We start from the raw sequence: 23,640 nt of genomic DNA, 5'->3' as shown, positions 1-23,640 counted from the left end.
AACAGGGCACTTCCTTTCTTTTACACAGGGTCCCAATTGCTAAACGCAACCTTTACGACCTATCCGGAAACGGAAATCACTTGGGAAGTTACGAATGACATGCCAACATAAACCGGTAAACAATTCCTCAAGCTACGAGGAAAGCAACAACAAACACTTGGGACTCGAGAGTAAGTCAAGACACCGAACTAGTCGACCAAGATGGAGAGAACGCGCGTGAAAAGTTCTATCTACCAAGCGGCCCGAAGCGGTTACTACTCTCAACAGCGGAGGGGAAGACATTATCTCGAACTAAGTCCTCTTATCAAAACGACCTATCAGAAACAGAGCATCTATTGAGGCGAGTCATTCAGACATATCGCTTAAAAAACTGTGATCTCGCTGAACTCTTCACAAATACAGACGTTCTATGAATGTCAAGACAACACCAACTGGCCTAATGAAAAACACATCTCCAATTGATCGTTACAAAATTACTAGTTTTTTTTTCTTTTAAAAATGCTAATAAACGTAGAAACGTTACAAAATACTTGCATTAGACCTGATAAGAATGACTAAGTGTGTTTGAACGCAGATAAGCTGATAAGGAACTTAAGAAAGATTACAAGTATATCTTAAAAAGAGTAATATACATCAAACTTGAAGGTCAATTTACATAAGAAACCCGACCACAAAAATACTAAAAGTGACCTTAATATGATAAATCAGGCATATTAATTAGATCGCCAAGGTACTAGTAATCCTAATATGACGTCTGAAGGACTAATTCAGGTATTTAACTTGATGATGGTTATGTCGAAGCTTCGACAAACTCGACCTACCACAAACAGCAAAAGTTCAATGAAATTACCCTGAACTAAAGAGAATTCTTACTGCACTTTTTTTTCTAAGAGTTGTTTGTTAACTAACTCTTCAAAAAAAAAAAAAAGAACATTCAGGTAGGATGTCTCGAAATGAAACGCGGAATACAAGTTTCTGTTCGTAAAAGCCATTAGATGATTCATCCCAGTCGGTGGGTTATGAACACCGCCAAGGAGTCGTTTCGTCTAAGATTATATAAATTCGCCAATACTCAACACAGCAACAGTTATTGTTAATAGTACAAGATCAAAAGTAAGAAGTCCAAAGAACGATAAAGTTATGAAAAACTTACGGGACACCGACATTTAAGAAGAAACTAGCTATACACCTATTTGAAACCAGTTATGACCCCAATGAACTCGTTACTCATAAAAACTATAAACTGTGGTCAGCAGATGATCATACTTAAGGCAACTAAAACCAACAAACGGCCCATATAGCTATAGAGAGCGGATACAACAAAAATCTGGCCACGATACTAAATTCCAAGTGGCAATGATTCTGGCAACTATTTGATGCTTGCTTTTAGAATAATAAAAGCACAGCACAAAAAATATTACGATCAGTGTCAACTGCAACACGTGATTAATTGGCAGCAATCTTTGAAAAATAATATAGATATGGTTTAACATCTACTTCATATGAATACGATGGTATTAAAAATCTATCCCAAAACATTAAAAAAACGGTTAGAGCACAGCAGTGCACGTCACTAGAGAAAACTGTCAAACGATAACTGACCAAAGGGTCCTCTCCTGCAGATGGGCCAACTGAGGCCCGAATTAAAATCTTTAAAAATATTTTCAATAAAGATCAATAGATATTTTGGCAAGATAAAAAATAAAGTTAGGTATCCGTTCCAAGAAAATTCACAACTAATATAAAGTGAGCATATATATTTCCACCGCAAACTAGGGTACAGCACTGCGAAAATTACTACAGAAAAGAGAACTTTCAACTTGCACCCTAAAAGCTGATGATGAGCTTACCAGGGAACGGAGGCGACGAAGTGTAAGGCCTCGGAATGTGTGGAAATGGGGTAAAATTCCACCATGCACAGGGATGGGCAACAGTAGCAACAGACATCGTTTTTAAAGTGACCTTTCTTTCAACACAAATATTCGCGAGGCTTCAACAAACACTAGTTTTCTTGTAAATCGTATCGTGATATGGATTATGGATTCAGCACTTGAGTTTTTCTTCACTTGATGTCTGCTAATTTTACACCTAAAAAAAGATTCTTCACTTCGCCTTACTGATTATTATTAAATATATAGGCTTTTCCGTGCCGTATCCCTGACCAGCGAGTCACCACCTGTCCTCTAACTCTAACTAATCCACACTACCACAAATCTACGTTGGGGTCACGAATTTATAGAGAAACGGCAACTAACGTCATAAATGCCATTCCCCGTTTCCGCTCGCCGTCGTGGCGACATCCTTCTGTGACGCCTTGGGGAAAAGTAAACGTTCTAGACGCGATTAAAAAAAAGACTATAAATAGATTTCATATCATTCATGCGTGTTTTTAAACAACGGCCCCTTTCTGTCGCGTCAATTCTCAATTATCTTTCACATTTCTGGTTATTCTTAAATCGTTTCTAATCCGATTAGTAAAAAATGAAGAAGAAGAAGAAGAAGAAGGAGAAGAAGAAAAGAGAATGAAAATGGAAGCATTCTAAACATGGGGGAAGGCAATATACAAGTCTCCTGAAAGAGGAGGGGTTATAAGGCTTGGGAAAAATAAATAAAAGGGTGAAAATTCCAAAGATTCTGGCGGTGGAGATAAGGAATCAGACCCGGAACAGAGGAAAACAGGGACTGCAAATCCTTACCATAAAATATACTGGAATGGAACAGATGGCCTGGGAAGTGCTATGTATACAGTCCCTCTAGCTCTAATGAACATTCTCCCAAAATGCCTACCAATAAGAGAGAGAGAGAGAGAGAGAGGAGAGAGAGATGGAGAAGACGAGAGAGAGAGAGAGAGAGAGAGAGAGAGAGAGAGAGAGAGAGAGAGAGAGAACAGGAAACGAAAGATGAACAATTTATGATACAAATATCTGAATAATGAAAGGACCAAGAGAAAATAAAACTTCTACATGGTACTGTCCCTTTAAATAAAGATATGAGAAGATATGATTTAGAGATGAAACTACTGTTATTTTTTTTATGCATATTGCGTCATCGGTGCACTGCAAACAGTTTGAAGGAACTCGATACCAAAAACTTCTGAAATTGGACTTAGTTTCCACCGTAAAAAAAAGGAAAACAAAAAATCAACCGTAAATAGGCAAAAAGTGACACTATTCCGTTTTCCAAACAGCGAACTGGAGGGCAGGAGTAACACTTTCTCAGACATATAAATAAAAAAAATCAAGGTCGGCTAATAAGGCAATCTGCATACAATAGCAAAAATACAGCAACAACAATATAATCTTCCCATTATTCTGAACTGATTTCCTTTCAAAGCACGTCCCTGGCCAGAAAGCTACATTTAAATCTCGCAAATAACGAAGTCTTTTCGTACCAGAGGATGGATGCAATCTCTCTCTCTCTCTCTCTCTCTCTCTCTCTCTCTCTCTCTCTCTCTCTCTCTGTATATATATAGTATATCTATATATATATATATATATATATATATATATATATATATATAATATATATTAATATATTTATATATATAATATATATATATAGGTTTGGATATTTAAGCAAGTAGCATGCTAGCCTTCTCATTGAGATACACAAGGATCGAACATGCAGGGACGAGAGCAAACTAAGCAAGCTTCGTATGATAGTTAGTATATCTTTGATGACAAAGAAGGAATTATGTATCTGGCTCTCGGTCGCCTGCAGTAGGTCGCAAATGCATGTGTGTGTGTGTTAAGGAGGACCTTGCATATGAATACATAATTAAAAGTTAGGAGGTCCTCGAAGATGTTATCTTCCCAAAACTAGGACGACGGAAGGAACCCTTCATCATGCAATTTCCCTCTCAATCAATCAAACTTTTGGCCTAAAACATGACCTGTCACCCAGAAAAACCGGTCTCTCAAATTGCTCGGTTAAAGAGGCAATATATCACATAAAGAAGAAAGAACGCTTTTTGTCTCTCACATTATTGAAAATGGAATATGCATGCACCATGAAATAGATGACACTGAAGTCTAAAAGAGCGCGTGTTTACTGCAACATTTAAAAAAATTAGGAGGAGGATTGAGACTAATCACTTTTGCCTCAAAGTTTAGACAGGAAAAACTGATAATGAGAGTAAAGCAAAAGTAATTAAATATACTTTTCGAAAAGGAAAATACTCGGCCCTTAACTTTCGCGAAGAGGTTCAAAATAGTTTCGGAAATTTATATATTTCTAAAGCAAATCATTGCATTCTTTGCAAGATCCCCTGCAACACAATATTATGTGCAACCATCAAATAAGTTAAATAAAAATTTAATAATAAAAAAAATACTACTTTGCTCAGAACAGAATACCAAAATATAAAAGCAGACAGAGTCAGGTGAACACAAATTATAATAACGAAAAAAAAAAAAAAAAAAAAAACAAAAAAAAAAAAAAAAAAAAAAAAAAAAAAAAAAAAGGGGGGGGGGGGGGGGGCAACAAAACAGATTACGTTTACTAAACATACAAATAACAGAGGAGCGGTGGGTGCTTGAGTAAACACTCGAGCCAGCGAGGAAAAAAACAAAAAACACTCGGTCTATATCGGACGTCCATGGAGTGACAAGAAGGGTGGCATAGGGCCAACCAAGATGTTTTAAGCGCAAGTGGAGTTATTCGTCATATTCTGACTCTCTTCCTTAACTAATCAGGAACACTACAGTAAAACTGACAAAGTAGACAGACTTCGTAAAGAATCACTTTCATTTATGAGTAAAAGAAATTACCTTCCTTGCGTATTTAAAAGAAGGTAATAAAACTCAAAAAAAATAATTCTCTTCATTCATCTCAGATTTAAAAGAGGGTGATAACACTCCAAAACAACACTTCTATTCATTGATGTGTGAGAGAGAGAGAGAGAGAGAGAGAGAGAGAGAGAGAGAGAGAGAGAGAGAGAGAGAGTGTGTGTGTACAGCAGACTTATTTACAACCCTAAGGGATGAGGATGGGGAAGGAACATTGCTCCAACTGCCAACACAACAGCAGCAAATATACTTCTGGGCTTTCCCCACTATAAGGGTTATATCAAGGGTCTTGGAGAGAGAGAGAGAGAGAGAGAGAGAGAAGAGACACGGGGGGGGGGGGGGGGGGGGGGGGGGGGGAAGATGGCTGCCCCCCGAAACTTAATAAAAACAAGAGGTGACAAGCAACAAGGGGGGAAGGAAATGGGACAAATGGGTCAATAAATTTCAGCTTCAAAAGGGGTACCATTCTTACTCTAGTAAAAGTTGAATTATAGTATATGAAAAAATCTTAAGACAACGTATTATTAAGAAGGGCAATCTTACAATAAAACGGTCGCCTTAAATGAAATAAATTCGTCTTCAAAGACAAGATGGCACTGAGCTTCGCAACATACAAGGTAGAATTCTAAAAACTGTCATGTGCTCCCTCCAATTTAGAAACTTTTGGAAGGTTCAACTTCCTTGGCAAAAGGCATTTTGCCTCAGAACCTTACAGCGAACAGTGTTAGAGCAGCTGGAAGTTTTTTCAAATAAAAGACATAGGTCTTAAACCATTTTTAACTCTTTCTATACGGATACGAACGGGTAGATTACAAACGTAAAAATAAAAGAGCAGTTTATCCTGCATGATTTTTAACTGAAATTATTTCTCCTTAATTCACCCAGCTGAAAAACAAAATTCTGATATAAACTATATACGTACTACCAATCGGAATTAAATATCTAGTTATTTATACAACCTACTTTGAATAGCTATTACCTAACCTGAAGACCATGAGAAACAGAAAATACTACATCTTCCAACAACTGGATTTTCATGAAGACAACTTAACTCCTTAAGACAGCAAAGTATGGTGGGAGGCAATAAAGAACTCAAAACAGTGGCAATAACTGGCAAATGTTAGTGGCCCCCTACCCGCTCTCATGAGACGATGCAAACGATGCCAAAATTAACAAGGGCCGTGCCAAGATGTTGAGATGCGCCCACACGATGCCCATAATCTTTTAACCATTAAGCAAAAAGAGCTAATTATTGAAGGTAAAAGAGCAACACACGGACAAACAACAAATATATTTACTCCACATCTGGTTTTCTCATTACAAAAAGTACGAGTTGCGATCCGAAATTTGCTACCAAACCGGACTGACATTCGTATCACACTGAACAGGCTCACACTAACTAAATTAAAAATCTATATTTTCGCCAAGAATTATAATGCAAGTTGTGTCTACGAGCTTAATGCAAAATGGCTACTGACAGTTAAGTAACTGGGGGACACAGAACTGTAAGTTCAATCATATCCTAAGATTCTCTTGGGATATAACCAAAATACATACTTGTAAATCTGTAAGATTGCAGTACAACAAATCTGAAGAGAGGAAGGAGGTTACACTCCCGAGTTACGAATATGGCCGATACATCATGCACGCTGCGTAGTATCCTTACAAACATATGAATTGTTTGTTTGTTTGTTTGTATGGAGCTTTTACGTTGCATGGAACCAGTGGTTATTCAGCAACGGGACCAACGGCTTTACGTGACTTCCGAACCACGTCGAGAGTGAATTTCTATCACCAGAAATACACACCTCTCACACCTCAATGGAATGGCCGAGAATCGAACCCGCGACCACCAAGGTAGGATGCTAATACCATACCAACCACGCCGCTGAGGCGCTACACACAAACATATGAAGGACAAAGGTTCCAATGCATGATCGACATTGTCAACAAAACTGGGATAGACAAAGGCTCAGCTCGCCTAGCTGAAATAAGGGTTCCGCAGCATCTTCTACCTCTCCTCTCAACCTCCCACACTTCTCTAGCCTTTTTTCTTTTTTTTTTTCTTTTAGAAGTTAAGGGGGTTTTGCTACTGATCTCACTCAAGAGGAATTTTGGTATTTACCAGAAACACTAGAGATCAACCAACAACAGTTGCATTAAAATTACTGCTTATTGCAGAAGCAAGAAAAAAAATCCACGGATTAATGAGCAAATATAACAAACAGAAATAAAAGTAGTTCAGAGACGATAAAAATGGAAGCAAACTCAAGGAATTACCAAAATTATGTTCTAATACCATCTAAACAAAATACAAATGAAAGGCCACAACAAAAAATGGAAACGGAATTAATCCTGTAAGACATGGCAAATATGATCCAAAATTTTGGTATTGCAAATATTACCTTATTATCATGTCCACTATAATCCACGGATTAATGAGCAAATATAACAAACATAAATAAACGTAGTTCAGAGACAATAAAAATGGAAGCAAACTCAAGGAATTACCAAAATTATACTCACACAAATACAAAACTCAAAATCCTCTCAACCTCCCTTATGCAAGAGAAAATCACACTTGAATCATCCATCCAAAACGGAAACAAAAAGAAAAATCTCAACGCGTGCTTCAAAGCACTGGCACGGTGCCAAAGCTATCTTGTGCGGGTGGAGCAGCTCTTATTATTTTGTTTCTTTATTTGCCTTGCCTAGGCGTAAAAGGCACTGCCACGCACTTGCCCTTACAACAAGCACATCAAACAGAGCTAAGACAACAACGAGGTCAAACGCAATATCGCGATTGAAGCCACAAATGCAACTGATCACTGGTATATTGAGGCTGTAGGAAAAGGCGAAATACCTTAAAACCACAAATATACAAGACATATACAAATATAAAAACCGAGATAATAAGAAACAACCTTAAAAACCACCTAAATAATGTTGTAATACCATCTAAACAAAATACAAATGAAAAGCCACAAAAAAAAGGAAACGGAATTAATCCTGTAAGACATGGCAAATATGATCCAAAATTTTGGTATTTCAAATATTATCTTATTATAATGTCCACTATAATACTAAAATATCCAAACTATAGCCTTTTCAAATCTGAAGGTCATATGAAGCGAATTTTTGCTCACTATCAAGAAATTAAGTAACCAGCCTTTTCTAGGAATTAAGGATATATATATTTAACCGCAGTGATTACCGCTGAAATGTACCTGCTTGGAAACCGCCAGGCTAGTTGTGAAATGCTTTCGATAACAGTCAGTTAATTGTTTTCACTGTACACATGAACAATCTTAATTGAAGCATTCATACAACGGTTATCTCTTAATGTTACAAACTTTACCCAAAACTATGTCTAACCAACTCTAAATCGTTCGGCATAGATTCTAAACATTTCCTGACTAAAACCGACACTTGATTTTAAACAATATGGTATTTCTCCTCATACTTCTTACAAATCTAACCATTCAAAACTAAATCGGCTCCAAACAGATTCTAAATATTGCCTGGCTAAATTTGACGCAGTTATATTACGCATCTCATGCGTATTACAAAATAAACAATACTAAATCAAATCCAAAATGCTTGAAAATCCTCAGGAATAAAACCGGATCTCAGTAACTTGCCCTTGAATAACATTGTGTGTGCGCGCGCGCGCGCGCGTGTCAAGCGTAGTTCTGCTTAGTCAAGTCGAAAACGAAGTCAGGACAGAATGTAGAGTAGGAGAAAGGGAAAGGGGGAAAGAGAGGGGGGGGGGGGGGGCGAAAGAGGCGAGAAAGGAGGGACAGTAGCCTCCTGACGTTTTGGGGAGAAACGGTGCCAGGATACCATCGATCCGAGGGTCAATGGCGGAGGGCCTGACGTCAAGGCCGTTGCAGTATGACCCAAACTGGCGCCATTTGGTCACACGCCTGAATGACCAAACAACCCAAATTATCTTATCCTTGTCAGCGTGCGATTGAAAGGCAAAGTTTCAGTAAACATCGAAGCAGACAGAGAGCTAGTTCGTTATAGCTGCTGCTGCAGCTCTCTCTCTCTCTCTCTGGGAAAAAAATACCATCATAGAAATTCATTACTGGTACCTATCGGGGCAAACGACATCTATGAAATTCTCCGCGTACACTTTCTCTATGTCTTGTATGAGTGATTATCTCGCTATAGATATCGGTTCTTACATAAAGAACAACTTGCATTAAAAGGACAACTTCACTATGAGTGGACACGCCAAAAAAAAAAAAAAAAAAAAAAAAAAAAAAAAAAAAAAAACTTAAAAGTAAATGACTAACAAAGGCAGGCGAAGTTTTCATCCATTCACGGAAAACAAACTCACGGCTGATGATGTGACTCAAGATTTTTAAATCTAGACAAGTGGACATCCTCTCGTGAGGTGATTAATACACTATAGCTCATATACATTCTTGAACAGTCATCTTTAAAAGCTTTACTTGAATTAGAGAGAGAAGAGAGAGAGAGAGAGATAGAGAAGAGAGAGAGAGACAGAGAGAGAAGCGCTCCAAGTCCCTTGCCGGTTATGAAGTACCGTTAGTACATTCCTACATTTGCACAGAGAAATGGTCAATCACTCCTACGCTCTCTCTCTCTCTCTCTCTCTCTCTCTCTCTCTCTCTCTCTCTCTCCGCCTCAAGAGGGATCCACAACATTCAACGTAACAAGAAAGTATACTATAAATTCACTTCTAAGGTCAACGTAGGGCTATCGAATTGTTAAAGGCAACGCGCCCATAGCACTCCTTGCTTGTCCGGAAGGCGAACGTCGGTCAACTCGGTTGTGGGTCGAGCAATGCCATTTGCTATATTATCATTATTATTATTATTATTATTATTATTATTATTCAGATCAAAAGAGAAACCTCTTCATGTAGAAAAAGCCAACCAGAGGGGCCACTGACTTGAAATTCATGAAACAAATAATATGGTAGTCATTAGGAAGAAGTAAGACGAGGTAAAGGTTAATACAGAAAGAAGAGACTCCACTTATTAAGAAAGAAAAAAATTAGCAAATTAATAAATTAACAAACATATAAAAAACGAACTAAAATGCAAGGAGAATAGTATTATGAAAGTAATGTACTGGACCCTCGCAATTAAAAAAAGTTGTGGGAGTCTGTTAATTTACGAACCGAGCTGTTGGGACATCGCAGGCAAAGGTCAAGAGGTACACGAAGTCTGCGAAGGCAACTTCTCCGGGAAAGCATCCATGTCAAAAAATTCTACTGTCCTTGCAGGCCGCGCAAATAAGCCTTTACAAGTCATTTTTGAAATAAGCCTTTCCAGGTCTTTTTTAAAAGACTTTCAATTCTTCCTATTAATAATTCAGCCTAAACTACGAGTGTGTTCGTATTTTTCCTTAGTTGAGGCACAGATCAGTCAAAACATACCGACATTTATCACGAATTTCGGCAATATACCTCTATTTATGAAAATTATACATAATTCTTTTCAATTTTCCCACAGCCCCCCCCCCTCTCTCTCTCATAATACACGCATATATATATATATATATATATTATATTATATATAGTATATATATCGAAAGTAATTACTATATTTCAGAGACTGCTGTCTTTTTCTTTAGAGAGAAGTCTCAGAAATATAGTACTTACTTTCTATATTTTGGCGTTTTTATGGGCTCCTTTTATTATTAATATTATTTATACTATATCCATACATATGTGTATATATATATATATATATATATATATATATATACCACACAAACACACACACACATATATTATATATATATATATATATATATATATATATATACACACACCACACACACACACACATATATATATAATATATATATAAGATATATATATATATATATATATCATAAATACCAATAACGTTCACTCACACTGAAAGATTCAAATCAAAAGTATTGGTCATATAAAATCTTTTGTGAGCATCACATACCTCCATACAAAGTAACATGTCTAGATAAAATTTCAATATTCATATGGACCATACTAAATAAAACAATATCCCGGCTCTCTTTAAAGATCACTTTCAATTACCCAGAAGCAACCCCTTGGAATATGTCAACCTTGGAGGAATAATGGTTATTCCTCCAAGATGTCAACACGCCCAGCTAAATGCTGCGTCATCCAACATTATAACGCAGACATCGACTCCGTGTCTTTAAGCCGTTCCCCACGGCTTTTTGTTGCTAGAGTAAAATAGTTCAGGTATATAAACATTTCATTAATATTATATCACGGTACTTTTTTCCCCAGAGCTAAGCCGGATGAATTATAAACGTTAAAAAAATATCAATTTCCTCTCAGTACTAAAAGCTGTACGATAATGACGAAAGTTTGCCTACTGCTCGATTATAATTACAAAACACTGCGCAGCAGAGAGAGAGAGAGAGAGAGAGAGAGAGAGAGAGAGAGAGAGAGAGAGAGAGAGAGAGAGAGAGTTTTCATTCTTGGTAGATGTTTAGACTTGGCTTTAGTTAAAAAAAAGTCTGGCAATGTCAGTCATATTGCACACTATATATAAACACTCATAGACCAGTTAATACACTTTCACACACTACGTACATTACTCCTTTAAGACTCAACTCGAGGCTTAAAGTTCACCTCACCTCTATCTTGGTAAGAACACTTCAACCCGAAGTGCCTCGAGCATCAACGTTTTCGCCACTTCCCCTTTCTCTCTCTCTCTCTCTCTCTCTCTCTCTCTCTCTCTCTCCTTCCTTTCCCTTTCTCTTCACCCCAAACTTCTCATCTCAAAATCGTCCTCACCTTTTGTGATGTTATTCTCAACAACTCTTGAAAATACCAAACAATCATTTTTTACTTCCGGCTACAGATTAAAGAGAGCTTGTAAGATGGTTTATATTTGATGGTATAAACAAAAAAAACATCGAGATCAAATGGAATCACTTAAAAAGATAAGATAGGCGAGGGGCGCCAACGGGCGCTGATGGAAATCGAGAAGAGAATGAATAATTAACCTCTTTAGTTCGCTTATATGAAACCCAGTATCGTACACTGAGAACCCTTACCGCAGGAATATTTACTTTCCCCGTCTTTTCTTAAGTAATGGTTAGATAATCCCCACCATCTCCAACCCTTCATTATCATCCGACGCATAAAATAAAGGTGGGCAGAATTAATGGCTTATTTCTCAACAAATGACCCTTTTCCCTGTGGCAGAGTGGCATCCCTGCACTCTGTCATTCCATTGTCACCAAAAAATTACCTAATTTGAAAAAGAAAGAAAATAACGATTCTGACACATTTGTTTTTAAAATAACTCCCTCGTCAATTTGCCTTCACACAAATATATTCGACTGCAAAGGCTCTATGCAGTACAAAACAATTTACAGTGAGGTTTAAAATCCTTTATATAAGGAATTACATTATTACTGTACAAATGTGGTAACATATTTACAATGAGACAGACATAATGAGATCAAGCACTCCAAATAAGAATAAAAATAGCGTGTGTGCAAACGCTTCAGACACGATAGAAAGAAGATGAGAGAGAGAGAGAGAGAGAGAGAGAGAGAGAATGATACAAGCAAAACGGGAGAACTGAGACAGAAGAGGAAAGGTGCAGAAAGGGCAAGGTGGTTTTGGCACTGATGTGCAGTGCTATCAATACCCATGGTGATGATGATGATGATGCATTTAAAGTTCCGGCGCCCACAGACATTACCGCCAAGAGCGAGGTTTATGCAGAACATGAAAATGCCGGGAGGAGGGAGGGAGGGTGATGGGAAAACTCAAACCAAGCTCAACGCGATAACGACGTAAAGAGATCAAATCTTCGGGCATAATCTCGCTGCGCTTCCTGAAAAGAAGATGAAAGCGCCTAATGTATAGTGACATCACCACCGGCAAAAATGCGCTTTGTTGGGAGATTTCACAACTCATTATGTGAAGCGCGGGTGTTTTGGTGGAGGCCGCGAAGAATATCTAATGAATACCCCCGAGAGAGAGAGAGAGAGAGAGAGAGAGAGAGAGAGAGAGAGAGAGAGAGAGAGAGAAATTTACTCTTGACCTTAAACAAAAAGAAGAACAGCACTCGACAAATTCTGGAACGATGTAATCTTGTCAGGGGGTGAAAAGAAACGCTGACGTCCTTGGAATATATGTAAATTAATGAAATATATAAAACATTTTTTCCTCTTTTTATACAGTTCCTGTCGCGTGAATCATGCAAATTTCGCCCTTACTTGGATCTCGTTTTTGTGTGCGATGAAAGAAATTCAAAGGCAATCAATCAATACAGTAGCAATGGATCTTCACTCTAAACATATGAAGCCAAAATTAACATCGACGAGCAGTAGGCGAAGCGGTTAAAATGTGAAGAGACAATTTGCGATAAATATGAAGTGGAATAAATAAATAAACTAACGAGGCTGTAAATGGCTGCAAATTGACACAACGACGGTTAAATCATTACTAAGCAAATAATAATTCTAAGTATCTGAAAAATATCAAAATACTATTTTTAGTTGAGTAAAATAAATATGAAATACAAATAAAAGTCAAAATATGAACATGAATCAAATACTATATACGTACAAATGAACATTTTAGCCCGTGATAAACAAAGGAATGGTTCACGACAGCAAGAAATCGCACCGCCAGATCTCTTCAGCGATAACTAACAGTAGACACCCAGCTGAAGAAAGCAATATAATGGTACGTAATAAATAACACTCGTGTCACGTGACTGCCCTAACGGAAGTTCCCTCCCCACGATGATGCCTCCGCAACTCTCAAATCCAACAATGCCGAACAGAAAACACTACATGTTAACTGATAAACGTTAAGGAAAGGTACTTTACCACCACAAGCAAATGTATACTAACTTACAATACTTCATCAATTTTAACGAGATAACTGCTTCTCTCCCTACCTGGGATAGAATTTTTCACGGTCTGTTATCAATAACCTAACCAACGAAAAAGAAACACAACCCGGCTGATGTCAATTTAGAAAAATACTCGATACTAATTTCCCCCGTGGTTCACAAGGTCCTTACGGGCTGTTCCATGAGCAGGAGCCCGGTGCTGGCATAAGGCTAGCTCAAACAGATACAACACAAGGTTCACCAGAAAAGCAAAGCTTTTCCCTCTCGAACACAAAATTCGATGTTTCTCGATGAGCTACCTAACCATATAAATGATAGGGGGGGGGGGGGGGGATACGTCTGAAGAAAGGGGATACAAGAAAAGGAGAAAAAAAAAAAAACACTCTGATGTCCATTTGAATCACGGCAATTGGTTGGGTTACATGAAAAGGGGAAATATCCAACGGAGAGGAGCGGGTCGTCTTCTTTGGCTTCCTTTGGGATCCTGTCCCCACATTTTTTACTTTTTTTTCTTTTCTTTTTCCAGACCCAGCTCCTTTTTGTTGCACGTCCCGTCGGTCTTCGCGTAAAAAAGACAAGCGGATGACTTTCATAATGGGCAAAAGGCGAGAACGCTGAAAGGGGAAGAGAGGGAGAGAGAGAGAGAGAGAGAGAGAGAGAGAGAGAGAGAGAGAGAGAGAGAGAGACTCCATTCCTGCGATGATCCGAAGCAGAACAAGTGCTTCCTTCTCTAACCCCTTCCTCTCCACCGCCTTCTTTTGCTATACGGAAACTTACAAAGAAGGAGCAGGAGAGAAATATATTTAAAGAATAGCAAGCGAAGTAAATGTGTAAGAGGAAACGATGATAATTACATTTCCTCATCCTTCAGGCCAGATGGAAAGCCTAGTTAGAAATGGTTAAAACGTTCAAGAATACTAATTCACGTTTACGAAAATATATGACCTCACTTGCTCATCACGGAGAGAGAGAGAGAGAGAGAGAGAGAGAGAGAGAGAGAGAGAGAGAGAGAGAGAGAGAGAGAGAGCATGCTTTCATAAATACCGCCTGGATAGCAGCAGGCCGACGCATCAGAGCAAGTAAACATAATTTAAAGTCTGAGATAAAGACCCCATTAACAATTTTCATTCTCGTGCCAAAATGCTCCCAATGAGCATTAGCAGCATTCCGTCTTCTGAATGCGGTGGATGGAAAGAAAGAAAGAGGAGACTTGACGAGGACGGAGGAATAACAAGCATATTAAAGCCTTTTACTTTCTTCGGTGTCCCCAAGAAGGTACGAATAGCGGGCAGATCAGGCATTCTCCAGTTAATGAAAACAAGACCACGGGAATCCTTTCCCTTGGAGAAATGAAAGAAATGAATCACAGACCATTTCCCCTTTGTTTGTCTTGGCAAAAGAAACGAATGCATAATTTCAGTTTTCTGAATTTGTCCTTGTACCGGTCCTCCTTTGATCATATAACAAAACGAACTATGCAATTAAAAAAAATATTTATGAGTCATGAAGGATCTCTTCCAGCTTGTTTATTCTACCCTTTGGTACCTTATTTACACATATCTAGAGATAGAAACGATTTTTGTCCCAAAATGCCCAGTTTTAAATCTTTGTACCTACTCTTCTGTACTCAAATCTTGTAGCTACTTTTCTGCACTTAAATCTTTGTAACTACTTCTGTGTACTTAAACCATTGTACCTGCTTTTCTGTACTTAAATCTGTGTAACTACTTTTCTATACTTAAATCCTCGTACCTGCTTTTCTGCACTTAAAACTTTGTAACTACTTTTCTGTACTTGAATCCTTGTACCTGCTTTTCTGTACTAAAATCTATGTAACTACTTTTCAACACTTAATGCTTCTATCCTTTCATTTATTTGTACTCCTGATACTTATTTATGGCAAAATTGGTATCATTAAAGGCAACAAAATTAATTCCGGCATTATCAAAAACAAAAAAAGGATTACATATTTTTAGACGATACCAAAAGCTGGATAAAAAGCACATTTCAAAAATGCATTCAATATACCTGAGCTTACGAATTTATTAATATGAGAAGCAACGTACGTTTATGTACAACCGAATTCATTCTCTAAAGAAATACAATATTTTTCTAATGTACCGTTAAACTCACGTATGATTCACCAATCACTATTTATTTTGTGCAACTAGTTAAAAATAAATAACCAAGCCATAGTAACCGCAATCACTACATCAAACAAACAAACCACCTCCTGCCACAATAGCATTTATCAGAAATCACATTCTATTCACTCCGTTTATCAACAGAAACTCCGATTTACGAGAGGTAATACTCGCAAATATTTGTCGAGATAAAACAAGTTCCCGACACCGAACTGCTTACTAAAAAGAATGTCATACCGTTAGACAATGAATGAATTATCCAGAATTACTTCAGTGTGTTGGTATCCAAGAGCTGTTGAGAGGTAAACTCTGAACGTCTACCGTACATGGTGTCGACATGTGTTCATTAAGAAGATTCTTACTCCAACCTTACGAGAAGTAACTACCACGTTACGCAGCACGCTATTCGGTTTGAACCAGAATGATGAGATTCAAAATGAAATACGAAAACGCTTCCCAGTCCAATCGTGCACCACATACCAGATACAATATCTCCCTCGCGGATGCTGGTACTACCTGCTGTCTTTTGACGGCAACCACAACACATGGAGTCGGCAGAAGAGACGATGATGGCACAGGCAGCGCAGGGCATCCTCATCCTCCCAGAACTTTTCCTAACTGGGAACCAGACAAAACTGACCACTCTATCACACCACAAAGCACAAACTACAACTGCTGCCACGATTCATCAGCATTTCTTCCACTTTACCTGAAGCGAACGGAACCTCACAACAGATGCAGCTGTGTCCCTAGAGGAGGAGGAGACGGGGCGCAGCGTACCTATTCGACATCCCTCATAGAAGGACACTGAAGGTCGAAACTTACTTCTTCTCCAAGTCCAACAAACACCTAAGTCGGGCCCCATCACCCACAGAACCCCTCCCCCCTCCCACGGCACGGTCCCAAGGGTCTCTTCCTTCTTCCCCCTAATACCACCTTAAGCCCCGTCTCCCCATCGAAGGCTCTGACCCGTAGTTGCCAAGTATACATATTGTCTTCAAATACCGAACTTATGACAGGACATACATACACACACACACACACACACCACCGCGCACACACTTTCAAAGATGCTAACATAATTAAAGAGCAGATCAATGAAAATAAGGTATTTAATACCATTACATTAACTTGACATTAGAAAAACTAGTGAAATACAGATTTTTATATCTTTCAATTGACAAATACGGAACTCCAGAAGTTAAATATGTCTTCGTAACCCTTTGATTCACACCACAGAATCTCCTGCAGCAAAAGAAAAAAAAACATACACACACAAACTTCGAACTTGAAACCAATGGCGAAGGAACGATAACATTAGGCCTAGGGCGTACGATTAGCAATAGTGTGTGTGTGTGTGTGTGTGTGTGTGTGTGTGTGTGGGGAGTAGTGTCGCACCAGTCCTTCAGGGAGTGCTCAACTATAAAAACCCTCCTACCATACTAATGGCCCCCTGATCTCATTCGCACATATGTGTCACAATTCGCTTTAAACACGTGCACACAATAAGGAAATTGTGTTTATAACAAATTGGGAACACCTTACTTCCCCTTTCACTAGGAGAGAGAGGAAGAGGGGAAAGTTGCAGCAATTTTCGTATTCTGAAGGTGTTACAAAGAACGACTTCCGTATTAAATGTTGTTTTCATTAAGAAACGAATTTACAGTCGCGACTTTCCAAGCAAGAATTCAGGCAAGAAGACTGTCCATTTTTATTTTTATGTTCATATAAATAAAAAAAATATTTGCTAAATTCCTACGTCAAAATCACGCACGTGCGATAAACGAATTAACAAAGTTCATTATCAAATAACTAAAATACATTTAAGGAGACCAGAATCAACAAGACATGACAAATCATAATAGCCTCCACACCTGGCAGACAGAACTTCTAAGACAAAAATGCTTGACACACACAATCATATAAAATTAAACCGTTGCATTGATAAACACGGCAGAAATTTGAAGCCTTTTAATGAGAATTCGTCTCAAGTGAATTGCCTGCTTCATTTCCCTAGGCGTCGTAGTATTGAATGCACATTCGGAATGACGTCGAACCCAAGATCAGACGCATTCCATCATCATCATAATCATATCATCATCATCAGCAATGATAGCGTCCTGCTTTCGCTTTCTTCAGTAACTTCGTTACATCCGCCTATTTCACTATCAGAGAACGACCTTCCACTGAATATCCCTAAAATGCTCGAATTCGTTTAATCCGTTCAAGGGAAGACTAAGTCGCCCTAGTCACGGGATATAAATGTTACATACCTAGACCGTGGCCCTGGTCATGCGTAGGTATGCGTGGAATGCAGCTACGGGATGGGGGGATTTTGGGAAAGGATTTGAGAGAAAAGCAAATGGGGGGGAGGGGGGAAGATGGGCGATGGACAGAAAGATAAGAAACGGGAAACTGCTATACGAGAGAAAGGGTTCAGGCCAGGTGAAGATTGACGGAAATTTCGACTGGAGTCAAAGGATTATTAGCTCAAGGAGGCTGGGATTAGCCACGGTTTACAAAGGCAGGGAAAACGGCTGTCTCGTAATTATTCTAATCCCACGACCCACCCCAGCACTAAAACCGTCCACCACAAGAATTAGAAAGGAATCACACGTTAGTGCTAAAAAGAATGACTCATGTATGGTGGGATCTCAGTGACCTTTACCCTTTAGAATACCATTTTCTTTTTTTTTCCCTTTAGAATACTCTTTTTTTTTTTTCTGGACATTCAGACATAAAATTTAACGTACTTCAGAATTCAGTCACAACTGAACATTATTCTGTGTTCTACTTTATTACCTTTAGTCAGTCTTACTCTTTTATGTTAAACCTAAAACATAAAGCAGGAAAGACCAGAACTTTAATAGTTGGCTTATACCCTTCATCGAGTTTTTTTTTTTCAAGAACAGTCTGAATTCGATTTTCTAACAAGACCGCTACTGGGTTTAAATTCCGAAATTTGGTGAACCGGGCCAACAAACAATTACATAAATAACAGTACCGGCTTAATTCTACTAACAAAAGGTCAAATTATAAATTACACGAACAAATGCACATTATACATATATAATATATATATATATATATATATATATATATATATATATATAGAGAGAGAGAGAGAGAGAGAGAGAGAGAGAGAGAGAGAGAGAGAGAGAGAGAGAGAGACTTACTTTTAAAATAATCACGTAAGTTCAGCCAGACAATGGCATCGAAGCAATTAACCCTTGACCTGAAACGTAGTCGCCATATAAAAATGGCTTCATTCGCTCATTCCGGAGGTATTCTGACAGACTTCCTGGCCATCCCGATAGAATTTTAATGGCGGGTGTTGATCTACCAACGGCCATTGTGTCCCCCTCGAGACGAGCAAAATATCCTTCAGGGATTCCCATCTTGCATTTCTGAGGAACGAATCTCGAGATCTTCTTTCAAGGCTGCTTCCTGATTCTTTCTTCAGTCTCGTATCAGTACGAGCTGCTCTAGGAACAAGAGCCCGTTCTGGCATAAGGCCAGCTAAATCTAAAACATCTTTTATCTGCAAATACGGCAGATGTCAGCCTCTTTTCGTCTCTCACTCAAGTTCCAACATACGCGTCGTTGTTCAGTTTCGAAGGTTTTATTAAAAAATGGTTATAAAACTTGTATACAAACCTGCCTTATCGCCATCTCTCCCTAAACTGAAAGGCAGTGAACTATAGAAGATGGAGATATTGTCAACACCATACAAAAATTATTAGCTACTTCATATGAACAACGATTTTGTACTATAAATTATAGGGTGTAATCAACGAGAAGGAAGAATAGTTTCACCCACAATAAACATCTACCAGAAAGTTCAACACCTATTGACTCTGGATCAGGAAATACTGAATTGCATCTATTTCATAAAGCGTTTAAAATTACGAAATCAGCGCCGTACGCTTTTTCCGCCCTCAAGTTCATTACCGTAGACAAACATTAGTATCTAGATTGTGTATGTTACTGTCTGTATTTTGTATATTCCATCAATATGGCCCTGAGCTGAAATAAAGGATATTATTATTATTATTATTATTATTATTATTATTATTTTCACAGGACTTGAGCGAGTGACCCTTGCCGGTCCTTTAGATCAAATTTCGCATTACACAAAATCGAAACCTTGTACAACAAAATATATAGACTGTCGAGTCCATTCCGGATCAGATACCAGATGGTGGCTACCAGAAGATGGGCCATAAGGCCTTGGTTGGGTATTGGGCAGAGGCAATGGTGGTCCCACACGGGGCGTCATGGGGTAGGGGTCTGGGGATGGTTATAGGGGGGGGGGGGGGAGAAGACATACACCTGAATAGATGACGTTGGTCCCTCCTCAAGGTGCTCCAGGCAAGGTTTTGTGGAGGACGATGCCTCTGCCTCACCTCCCCACCACCCCTACTCGTTCTTTACGGACTCTCTCTCTCTCTCTCTCTCTCTCTCTCTCTCTATTTATTTATTTATTTATTGAGAGAGAGAGAGAGAGAGAGAGAGAGAGAGAGAGAGAGAGAGAGAGAGAGAATTTATATAAAGTGGAAAAATCGCAGGTATATGCTCTTACAAACTTTAAGAGGTTTACTCCAAAGTTGGCAACCTCGCTATTTTCATCATCATCGTCTCGAATGAGAGGAGAGAGAGAGAGAGAGAGAGAGAGAGAGAGAGAGAGAGAGAGAGAGAGAGAGAGAGAGAGGCTATTATATGCTCGCGGTAAATATCATGGGGATGATCAGTACGTGTAGAAAACCCGGAAGCAAACTTTAAGTTTTTTTTTTAAGAAAATAAACAAAACTACCTTATCACTAACGTTATTTTGAGACTAAAAAAGAGCATTATTATGACTGATACCGATATTCCACCAGTGGTGAAAGACACTGTACGTGTCTAAATCAATAGCAACTAGATGTAAACCCGAATACCCTACGCGTTCGTGGGTGTCCTGGTTTCGAAGCAGCTGAGACAGACACGTGTCGATATGCAAAGTGAGTGGTTAGAGGGGGGGGGGGCGCCTTCGCTTTGGTCGGAAATTATCCAAAACTCTCCCGCTTTTGACATGATTATGGATGAGGAGGAAATGATAGGCCGGTTTTCCAAACGGTGGAAGGAGGTGAAATTCATTACTCTTAGATCAAGTACCGTGCCTTAGATCAAGAGGCAGGTACGTACCTATCAGGATTAATCCTGGTACCCGCGTTCTTTAGAGAACTGTGTTTTTGGGCATTCACGAAAAACGCTTTTCCTTTTCAAGAGGAAAATCTACCCCAACTTCTTTACAACTGAACATAAAATATGAAGTTTTTTATGGGTCATGTTCTGGGTCTTCATTTTATTCTGACAATCATTCCTAATAATAAAATCTGCGGAAAAGTAACATTTCAATGTCTGGTAATGACAAACGTACGCAAAACTAAACCCACATATAGAGGAGGGGGGGGCATTGAAAGCATACATTTACTAAGGTAGACGAAACTGTACTAGACGTGGCTTTCCAGAGAAGTTTGGCTTTGGACAATTCACCAAAATCTTACAAAGGACATCCTTTGCACAAACGCCACAAACAGCAGTATGAAGAGAACAACACCGCAGGGTTTATGGGCTTGCATGACTAAACCCTTCCGAAACTGGATGTGGAGGGTAAAAGGTTCGCCCGGACGGACATCAGCTTTAAAACAATTTAACAAGCGCTCGAACACACAACACTAGCTCGACCTTTAACAACTAATTAAAACATTTAATATCTAATTAAATTAGTTTTCTGGGAATATAAGAGAGAGAAAGTATTTTCCCTTACACCTGGGTTTTCCCTACTTCTTCCAGAAAACATCTTGGTTATATTTCATGAATAACAAAAAGTCACGTTCATAGCGTTTGATCTTGAAACGCCATCATGACGAGCGTTGCTAAAAAGATTGAACTTGAAAGGCCGCTGGCGAACTTGTTCGTGTCTCTCCATTCCATTTGCGTTTTACACCTTTTCACGACCAGAGTTGCGCTGCAGAATATATCTTTTGCTTTATTTTCCGAAGGCTTGAAGTCTTAATCGTCTTTCCCAATTACACAACTCGTCATCGTCAACGAGATCATACGCAGGCTTTGGTTCCCTGCACTCACACTCCCAAGACACTTACTTGCTTTGTGCCATTCTAAAGCTCAGTCTCCTTGTGCCATTCTACGAAAAGAATAAACGAAAATTACCAGGAAAAAGATGAAACCTAATAACCTGCTATATTTCAACAGGTTTTCAAGGCTTCCTGAGAGTTTCCGGAAAATGCAAAGAGTTACTGATGTGTTTTGTTTCACATTTTACTTCTTTAGAGGCAGTCCACTCATTTTCCATCTCTTTTCGGAGTTCTCCCTTTCTCTATTTCCTGTTCATTTAATGTCACACATACATACATCTGGTGAGAGAGAGAGAGAGAGAGAGAGAGAGAGAGAGAGAGAGAGAGAGATTCACGTGGGATCACGTACCGTACGGCAGTAGTACCTACTTCCCATCCTGCAACACATCTTGCAACAAAACAACACTCTCGGATTTCTCCATTCTGACAGTTTCAATTCCCTTCGCAGGTGATCCCAGAGGCCCCAAGCAAGACGAAATTAATGTCGATCACGATCCTGTATAAGCAAAGCATCTTGATTACTTAGGAGTCATGCCTCTGGGGCTGAGTCGCATAAAACTCGCAGAAGACACGTATGGGGAACGAAGAGGTAAGTCTACCTTAGAGATTCAAGTCAACATTACAAGCTACTCAATTCCACGGACTAGCTTCCGTTCAATGTACTTCCTAATGGTGCCTTTTCATACCTACTATTATTATTTTAGAAAAATAAACCCACAAAATTACTGTGTATAAACGTGTTTACTTATAAGTATTTAAATTTTATTTTACTCAACACTCGAGTACTTTCAGGCCCTATCTGTGTCCCTTTTTCATGGGATGTGTAGGTTGTCAGCCTGGGTCAAGGACCCAGCAGTCTTCTTGACCCAGGCTGACAACCTAAACATCTCTTGAAAAAGGGCCACAGATAGTGCCTGAAAGTATTCGAGTTCCGAGTAAAATAAAATGTAAATAATTATAAGTTAACACGTTATACTCAGTAATTTTGTGGGTTTCTTTTTCAATCTTCAGAAGAAAACTGAAAGAAGTTTTCGTTTGGTTCAATATTATTTTTATTATTAATTGCGTTAACACGATAAAGCTTAACCAGAATTCTCAACTGCAAATTGGCCCTTCCCCAGCACTTGAAGCTGTCTTCTGTCCCAACTGCAGATCATAAAATTCATCATTTCCCCCAAATTATGCATATTTAGTAAGTGTAACGACTTTCCTCGTCGTACTTTCACACACGAATGTGCGTATACATAAGCATACATTACTGGAATACTAACGAGAAAATGGATCAAGATGTATTCCTTACCTCGTTTCCTGCTATTTTTCTCTGATCCACAGCAGAATCCTTTGGCTGGGATCAGTGTTCACTAAACAAAGTAATCTTCGCCAACAGGTCCGTCTGTACCGTACCTTCCGTTCAAACTGGTACTTTGAATATGGAATCGAAGGCTGTTATGAAAACAATGGATTTTTTTTTTAATCTGGACCCTCCCACTGTGATAGACAGGACTGGGAGGGGAGGGATATCATAAAAGCTCTCTCTTCACGCCAAAATTCTCTCATCTCAAAATCGTCCTCACCTTCTGAGATGTCATTCTCATCAATTCGTGAAAATACCAAACAATTATCTCTCTCTCTCTCTCTTCTCTCTCTTCTCTCTCTCTCTCTCTCTCAACAAGTATTTTGTTTGTATTTTCCCTTGACT

At 38.8% G+C, this 23,640-nt stretch overlaps 1 protein-coding gene across 1 annotated transcript in view; it reads right to left on the bottom strand.

Annotated features, from left to right (window-relative positions):
• Positions 1-23,640, bottom strand: part of LOC135198224 (uncharacterized) — a 1,334,440-nt gene that overhangs the window by 7,466 nt on the left and 1,303,334 nt on the right. The gene's annotated exons all lie outside the window — the stretch shown is intronic.

Source organism: Macrobrachium nipponense, chromosome 22 (genome assembly GCF_015104395.2).
Source record: "Macrobrachium nipponense isolate FS-2020 chromosome 22, ASM1510439v2, whole genome shotgun sequence".
NCBI lineage: Eukaryota > Metazoa > Arthropoda > Malacostraca > Decapoda > Palaemonidae > Macrobrachium > Macrobrachium nipponense.
The sequence above is the reverse complement of the archived record's forward strand: the minus strand, read 5'-3'. Positions and strand labels throughout refer to the sequence as shown.